The following is an 8,822-nucleotide window of genomic DNA, read 5'->3' as shown; positions in this document are numbered from 1 at the left end:
GAGGAATTCCTTGGAGTCAGTTGTTTCTGTTCCACTAGCTGTTTGTATTCAAGAGTGGGCATACATAGCATACTAGCCAGCGATTTTAATTTCTCTTCTATCGCCTTATTATGTGTGTCTGCTATCTGTTTAGACGCATGCTTATACGTGAACATATTACATTTTCTGCCTGCTCATTTTCTTACCTTCTCCATGTTATTACACATTTCTGCGCAAACCATTGCTTTGACTTGAAAAGCAAAGTAATACCAATAACAATCTCAAATAGAAAATGAATTAGAAAATGAGCGTATGTATAAACGTATTAAAGAGCATATAGGAATACAGGACTGAAAATCCTCTCAAATTCTACAAATACTGCTGCAGAGTAATTAGATGATACAAATTGCAGAGAACATCCTACATTCATATCTTTACACTCTACGCTTACTGTTTCGAGTTGTTTTTGAATAGTGCGCCTGATTTGACACATTTCTATCTGGTGATTGTGTTAAATGCTTGAAGAGATAGTGAAATACCCAAGCATTCCTTGTGCTAACTACAGCTGAAATTTTACACTTATTGTAACCTTTTCTAACAATGTGAGAAAAACAGAGTAAATATATTAAATTTGTTTCACAACAGATGCTTAGGTTGTTAATATTTAAGATGCCTATTCATGCTATTCCTGTCTGCACATTTGTCAAAAATGTAAGCTTGAATGCTAATGTTTGCCAGCAGACTACAGCAGACAACTATATGGAATGCATTGTACCAAAATAATATAAAGTAGAAATAGGGGACTGCTGCTAACTCCCACCCAAGCAGCACGGACCAGAACGAAAGGGCACTACCAGATCGTACGCCCTGGACTATCTGGATCTGAATTTGTCAATTATTTCCATAGAAGCGCTGCGCTCAGTTGGACTGATTAAAACCAGCGGAGAGCTTTCGTCAGTTTGAACTCATTTCAGCTTAGGAGCTGGTGCAAAGTATTTCATCAAACTTGCATTTTAGCGAAGTTTCTCTCGCAGTCAGAGAAGCCTGGGGACTGGCGGAGGGAACTCCGGACCGGGCAGGTGCCCGTCAGGAGCGCTGCCCCGGGCAGCCAGCGGAGACGGCGACAAAAGGACGACGGATTGAGCAACCCCCCGGGTGGCGGGTTTGGAGACGGAACGGAAAAAATCAAAAAAGAAAATCCTGGAGCAGAGGGGCGAGTTCCCGGCACCGCTCCCCCGTGACAGCAGCAGCGCCGGCTCGCGCCGCGGGGGGGGACGTGCCACCCATCGCCACGGGGGCGACCCCGGCGGGGCGATCCGCCGCCGCTCGGCCGCCTGCGCAACCCCCGCGCCCCGCGGAAGCGCCACCCCACGACCCCCACCCCCCCACCCGCCGCTACTCCCCGCGCCCCCCGCCGTCGGGGGTGCCGCCGCCCAGCGCCCGCCGCCGCCGGCAGGCGCGCGTGGCCGGGGAAGAAGTTTGCCAAACTTTTAGGTTTTCCTTGTTGTTTTTTTTCTCCCCTCTACCCCCCCCGCCCCCTCTCCCCCCGTGTCGGTGGCGGGTGAGGCGGCGGCAGGCAGGGGAGCGGAGCGGGGAGCGGGGCGGCCGGCGGCGCGGTGGCAGGTGTGCGTCCCTGCCGGCCGGGAGGCTCCGGCAGCGGCGGCGACGAGCGCAGCCCCCCATCCCCCCCACCCCCACCCCCGCCCGCCCGGGTCGGCACCGCCGGCCTGGGTCAGTCCCCGCGGCGGGTGCCCCCGGCACGGCCCCGTCCCCCCCCGTCCCCGAGGAGCGACGCCGAAGGAGCGGGACCGACTCACTCATGGGAGCGCGGCGGGCGAGGCCAGCGACACCTCCGGCTTCCGAGGCGCCGGCGAAGTTAATTGCACTGAAGTTCAAGTTGTCTTTTCACCCATCAGGAGTGGGCGTTTAAAGGAAGGCGAGCGAGGAGGAGGAGGGGGAGGGGGGAGAGTCGCTCTCGCTCTCGCTCGCTCGCTCTCGCACACACACACACACACACACACGCGCGCACGCACACTCACACACGCGCGCACACACGCACCCGCCCGCTCGGCTCCGCTCCCGAGCTGCCTCGGCAAGGAGGAGCCCGGACGGAAAACACCAGGGCAGCAAGGTACCGGCGTGGGGCAGCCCTGCCTCTCCCTGCGTGTGTCGTGTGCGTCTGTGTCTATGTGTATGTGTTCCGTTCCGCAACCCCCCCCGCCCGCCGCCGCGTACGGCCCCTTCGGGCGGGGAGGTGCGCGCTGCCCCCGGGGCGGGGGCGGCGGAGCCGTCGGGGCAGAGCGGCGGCGGCGACGGGCGGGGGGGTGACTGCGGCCGGGGGGGGGGGCTCCGCGCCCTGCGCTGCCGACCGCTCTGCTCCGCGCCCGCTGCCTCCTGCCTGCGCGGTGGCGGGGGGCGGCGGGGGTGGGGGACCGAGCGGCGGCTGGAGCGCGGCTGCTGCGTGTGTGCGTGTGTGTCCATCCCTGTCGCCCCCCCCCCCCCCCCGCCCTGCCAGAGGGGCCGGAACCCTCCCCCCCCCCCGCGTTTCATTCCCCGGGCACCGCGCTCCCCGGCCCCCTCCCCGCTCCCCCGGTTTCCCCTTTCATCCTTCCCCCGCTCCTTTATTTCCACGCCTGCCCCCGCGCCCCGTGCCCGCCCACCGCCGCTGCTCCCTGCGGCCCAGCGGCTGCCCCTTTCGGGCAGGCAGCGCTCCACGGCCACCAGCGATTTAGGGCCGCTGAGGCAGCAGCTCCGCGGCCGCGCTGTGGCGGCCTCCGCGGGACGGGGATGCCCGGGGTGAGGGCAGGCATCCCCGGGGCCGCTCGTCGGGGCCGGGCCCCGCCGCGCATCACCCCCGGTTCTCTCGCCGGGTGTTTCACCTGGCACCATGTGCTCCTCAAAAACGCAGTTTGAGAATTGCCTTTATTCGCGTAACTTCTCCTTGGGGAGCCACTTGTTCTCTCTTCTTTTGTTTTTAAGACCTTCTTTCCCATCTTCGCTGATGCAGGATTTGGAAGTGGAGTTTCTGTGGAGAGTGAGCCTGGCAATGAGTGCAGTTTCCCGTGAAAGCTGAGGCTGTTTCTTATTCCCTAGGAGACCGAGAAGAGAGGGGACCCTGGATGTGAGCCCAGTCTCCGGTTTTTGTTTGGTTTGACTCTTGAGGCAGATTTCCTCTTTCAGCTCTGGGGAACGGACAGGTACAATTCCTGTAGGCACCTTTGCATGTCTCAGAAACAAGACCAAGACCATGAAGTTGATACATCAGTGCTTTTCCTAGTTAACCAGTGGTACGCTCTTCTATTAATTGTTATTAGAAAGTGCAACCTTGTAGCACAGTTATTGAATAATCATTAATCTGTAGAGGATGCACGAGCTCAAAGGTTAATAATGGGAATAACAATTAATAATATTGACCTTGCTGGTGGGGAGAGTATTTTTGTCATAGTTATTAAAAGGCACTCCTATGTATACTATGTACCGTGGTGATGTATACTATGTACCGTGGTGTGCATTTGCACCCAATATGTCCAAACTGGACCCAATATGTACCAAATTACTGCAGCAACACCAGAAATTAATTTACCCCATTATCTCCATGTTATCAGGCCTCTGACTTTTTCTCCCTTTAAAATGTATCATCCACTATTCTCTCATTTTAAATAGAAATGCTAAGTCTTTAATCAATTCTGACATTTCCACTAGAAAATAACATCAAGCTCTTCTTGCACAGATAAAAATTTATTTGCCTGCAGCTGATTTGTTGTAGTGCTTTGGACCTATTCATTTCTCAGAGAGGACTTAGCTTTTTATGGTCTTTAGGTACCACAGGGTAATAAATAATAAGTCAGTACGACGAGGGCATTCTCACTTTTCTAAGTCCAACTATCCGTTCCCTAGAGCTGCCTCCTTGCACAGCTACTCAGGCAGACTGACTGACTAACTGGCATCCTTTTATTATCAAAGACCCATCTTCTTTATTTGTATCACACTCTTCTGGCTGGCTGGTCAGTGATTCCTAATAATAATCATGTTTCATGTCTCAGAAATCTAATAATTGAGTTACTCATTCTTATAAATTGCAGCTAAGCTATTTGGGTTAGTCGCGTTATCCCCACTTTAAAGGCAGGGAAACTGAAACAGGAAAATTAACACATTTGCCTGAGGCCACACATGGATTTAAGAGTCGATCCAGGACTGGAACTGAATTTATACCAAGCTCCCTCTTAAAGATCCTCAAGTGCACTATGTAAAATGCTTCTTTAAAAAAGAAAGGTAATGTAAACCTTATTTTTCATCAGTTTCATATGTTAGTCAAAATACACCCCCTTTTTTTTTAGATCCCATTTCCTTTTCTAAATACAAGATTGATCCAGCTCTGTAAAAAGTGTGGTGATACCTTTCAACTACATAGGGCAGTTTACTTTGGAAGCAAGAAACATTTAATATGAGATTGTATGCTGTAATGGGAACAGAATTGCTCGTTATTAGGTTACTGTAAACAATATGCAGTGGATGTTAGAGTGTAGTTACAGGCCAACAAAATATAATGAGAAATCCAGCATTAGTATAGATAAGGTGCTATTGCTTACCTAGTGTGCATTGGTTTTCACCATAATGCTCCTGCAGTGCTTTTGGTATCAAAATACTTAGCATCGGTCTAAAAACTGAAAAACATACACGACAGCCATATACTGTGTTGGAGAGTTATGTTTTGTATCATTAAGCAGTGAGTTTTACCAAGTTGTGTCATTCACGTCAATGAAGCGAGATGTATATTGCCTGCCCTTTAGCTGTGGCATGTCATCAAAGCCATATTATGGTATGACTGAGCGCAGATGGCATGCCTAAAAAGCAGGTGTACAATATAACTTTCCTATTACTGACACGTAGATATTTCCTCTTCCTCAATGTCCACCCCCAGATGTTTGCTGGCCCAACCTTCTACGGGAACTATAGAAAGTCCTGCTCATCCTGCTCATCCCTGACGGCTGGAATTGTACAGTCAAAACCCTATACAGAATAAGCATTCACATATATTTTTATGTATTTATGCTGACAGCTCCATTCTGAGCTTTTTTAGAGTCCTGATTTGAGGGAAGTGGGTGCAGATCTCATTCAAATAATCATTCTCCAATGCCATTAGCATTACTTGCCAAAAATGAAAGTGGCATATGAATCACAATAAGCTACTCATGAATTTGTGGATTTAGAGCCTGCCAAGGAACACCAGAAATTCACACAATTTCAAAGTCTCATGAGTTTTAGGGACTTTGAACAATGTGTAAAAGTACATTTATCCAAAGACCATCTTATTGATGACCCATTCTATAAGGCCTACAGACATAACTGATCCAAGTGAAGGACAATACTAACTGGAAATATTTCTGTCCAAATCTTTCTCTTTCAAGTGAGGCAGTGAAAGTGGTGAATCTGCCAATGGTGAATCACCCAGTGGTGAACTATGTCAGAGGCCCTTCCTGAGGTGCCCTTCATTGAAGTCCTACTGTGGCAGAATGATGTGGAAATAGCTTTTGTGTGAGAAGAGCTATCGGATCCTCTGGGAAATATCACAGATACTTTCCAGTTCCTTTCAGACATGTAAATATCTTTTATGTTTAGACATGAGTAGAGAGGGGTGGGAAGTGAAGTAGAGCGAGGAGTGGAGTGGGGTTAAAAGCATCCACATAGATTCAGGAACGAAATAAATAACATGTTTTGGGAATTTTTTTTCTGTACCTGGTGTTAGCTGGGGCTTGAAATGAATTGTTCAATATTAAGAAGAAATACTGCATGAATGTGTACATACTTCAGAGTTACATTGACCCATGGTTGACAGAGAAGGCCATCTTCTGCCTGCAATTACAGATGATCAACAGAACTCTCAGTAATGCTCAGATACTTATGTTGGTCCCAAGTAATACATACCTTATCAAGTGTGGTTTATTTCTAGCTTGTAGTATATGGGGTGTTTTTATATATATACACACACATAATGCTATAGCAGTGAAAAACACTACAGGCCACCTAGCACTTATGATTTCTTGCTTTCTTCATGGTTTGCTTGAAGCTAAGCACATCAGAAACCGAAAATAACATTTGAGACTTTTTCCTTCTTAACATACGAAAACAACAGCCTAAGTTTTGTAAACTGTTCATATGTTAGTACCTGTGAAACACAGCAAAAAGCTTGCTCACCTGCACAGCCTACACTTAGCTGTCTCAGCAGCTTGATGAAATGTTAAGACTTGGTTTGAGTAACTATGTTCCAACCCGTATTGGCATTATCTGTCATAGATAAAAATGGTAGTGAAAAAATACAACCATGTGGCCTTCTGTGCGTATTTTGAATGCAAGTGCCATTATAAACTTCACCATAACCCTGTCTGATGTTTCATCTTGCTGGTGGCTCAGTGAAAGAGACTCAGAGGACTTATTCTGAATGTGGCTGCTGCTTTCACTGTATTTCTGCAGTCTTTTGGTGATTATAGTCTTGGTTAGACACCAATCTCCTGAGCTTAGGCCTATGCTGCCTTACCACCTGAATGTCTCTGCCAAAAATCTGTTCATTGAAAGGGACATTGTGTCAATAATAACAACTCCGCCTTGTCCCTCTCCAGACTGGCTTAAGTTTCCTCCAATCATTCACTGAAGGCTCATGGTTCCAGGCCCTGATGCTACACAGTACCTCCGTCCATTCAGCTTCTCTCCGAGATGGTGACTACTTTCTGCTCCACATCTCTGGAGATCTTTTGATTACCTAAAAAAGTAAACTGCATCCTGTAGACTTCCTCTTAAAACTTCTTCTTACAGAAGAGAAGATCAAATTGTTGCGGATGCATCAATGACATCAAACTCACTTCTGTTTTGCTTGACTGCCCTCTCCATCTTCTGTCAAACTAAAATTTTCATTTTTTAAAGCATTGAAGGAGTTGTGTGAGTTTGTGTGAACCACTTCTCCTTCACAATGTCTGCTCTTTTCTCCTTCCCCTTGGTGTCTGGTTCATCTTGGCTGCTTTTAAAAATTCTGTTGCCTCTAGTGACGGACTGCCAGATTAAACCAGTGAAGAGAAACCAGGTGACTGTCTACTTTTATGAATATAGGTTGTGTATAATAAATTCAGGTTTTACATCTATGCAAATTAAATCATCATATGATTCTGACTGCATGCATTTTTTATCAAATATGGCATATATTTCACAAATTATATTTAACTTATAGTCATGTTGCTCTTCTGAATACCTAACGAGGAGTTAGAAGGTGTGCCACTAGATCTTAGTAAATAGGCTTATGAAAACAGAAGAAATGAGAGAAAATAATCTCTTTTTTCTTGTTTTCTTGGTAAGTCCAGCAGAAGGGCTATTCCTGCTACAGGTGATAATATAAACATCTCACCACTGAGCTGTTTAGAGACACAAATACATCTTGCTATTAGAAATGTAGAGATTTTATAAAGGCCTAAAAAGAACATGCCCAGAATAAGGAAGTTTTAAAGCAACGTGTCTTTGGCCTGCAGTTTACTGCATCTAGTTAGTAAGGCCTTCCTGTAATGTTTCTCTCATGCAGTGGAAGGCATCAGTCACAATGTCAAAATAATCATTTTACTTCCACAAAAAAATATTTTCACCTCAGGAATACTGTGACGTGAAAATAGGATTTAGCACAATTCTTCCCTCGGGGTTTATCTACAGACACGGCAGTTTTAGTGTAAATCCCTATGTCTTGCAATATGATTCCCAGCCATAGGTGTAGCATACCTTCAATAATCAATCTGTCAACTGAGCTATGACAAGGATTGTGCTGGGAAGGTAACAACTCAATGCTTTCGATGTTAACTGTCCTCGGCAACCGCTGCTGGTTTTTTCATAAATAAAAAGAAATTTTGGTAAGCACAAAGATGTCTCTGTGAATGCTTGTGTTTTGGTCAATAAAAGGGTCTGGATGGTGTGAAATGTGGGACTCGGGTGGAATTTAAGCATGTGAACAAACAGGTGTGATTCAGAAAACCTCTGCTAAGCAGTTGCCTGAACCTCAAAGCACTACATTTGCCTCTCATGATTCATGCCTTGGAGTTAGTTCCTTTTCCACCTGTGACTCCCGAGCAGCCTTTCAGGAGTGCTTATGCCCAAGTCCTCTGGACCCCAGGACCATGTCATTCCTCCACAAGTGTCCTGGTCAGCTTGACCTCCTGGCCACTCCTGGAGCATGCCCCAGACTCCCTGACATGACTGGCTGCTTGACAAAATGCAGCAAGGTCACAGTGGTAATGATGGCACTTGCTCCTGTGACTTTTTTTTTTTGAGGGGAGTGTTGTGTGTGTTCCACAACAATTTAACACAGTGAAGAGAGACATAATCCCGAGAAAACTCAGTGTGTGCCCCAGCCCTGGGAATAACCTAAACATTAGATTATGATCTAAGGAATCTTGAATTTGTTTGTGCTCAAGGGCACTGTTTCAAGCAGAAGGGTCGAGACTGCCTTTTCTAAAATAACCATCAGCCTGATGGTCAGAGTCCTCCCTGGGGTGAGAGGACTTGTGAACTGGGGCCTTTCAGGGCAGGAGAGATGAATCCCATGATTGCGTGAGTGCTCTAATCACAGAGTTGTTATATAGAGGGAGATGGAAGCTAGCTTCTCCTCCAGCTATGTTTTAATAAAACATAAGTTTTGAAGGAAAGATCACAGGAACCTATTTTCATAAAAAGAATCAGGGTGTAGATACTGAGTGGATGGAGGCATCTCTCAGACAGCTCTGGGTACAGCCTTGTCTTTTAGAGGGAACCCTCAGGTAAAGCGCTGGCTTTAGAGGGAGGCAGGATTTTAGATTTGGGACCAACCTCATTTT

The sequence above is a fragment of the Phaethon aethereus genome, assembly GCF_964289735.1.
Source record: "Phaethon aethereus genome assembly, chromosome: 2".
In the NCBI taxonomy this organism is placed as follows: Eukaryota; Metazoa; Chordata; class Aves; order Phaethontiformes; family Phaethontidae; genus Phaethon; species Phaethon aethereus.
This window is presented reverse-complemented; position numbering follows the sequence as displayed.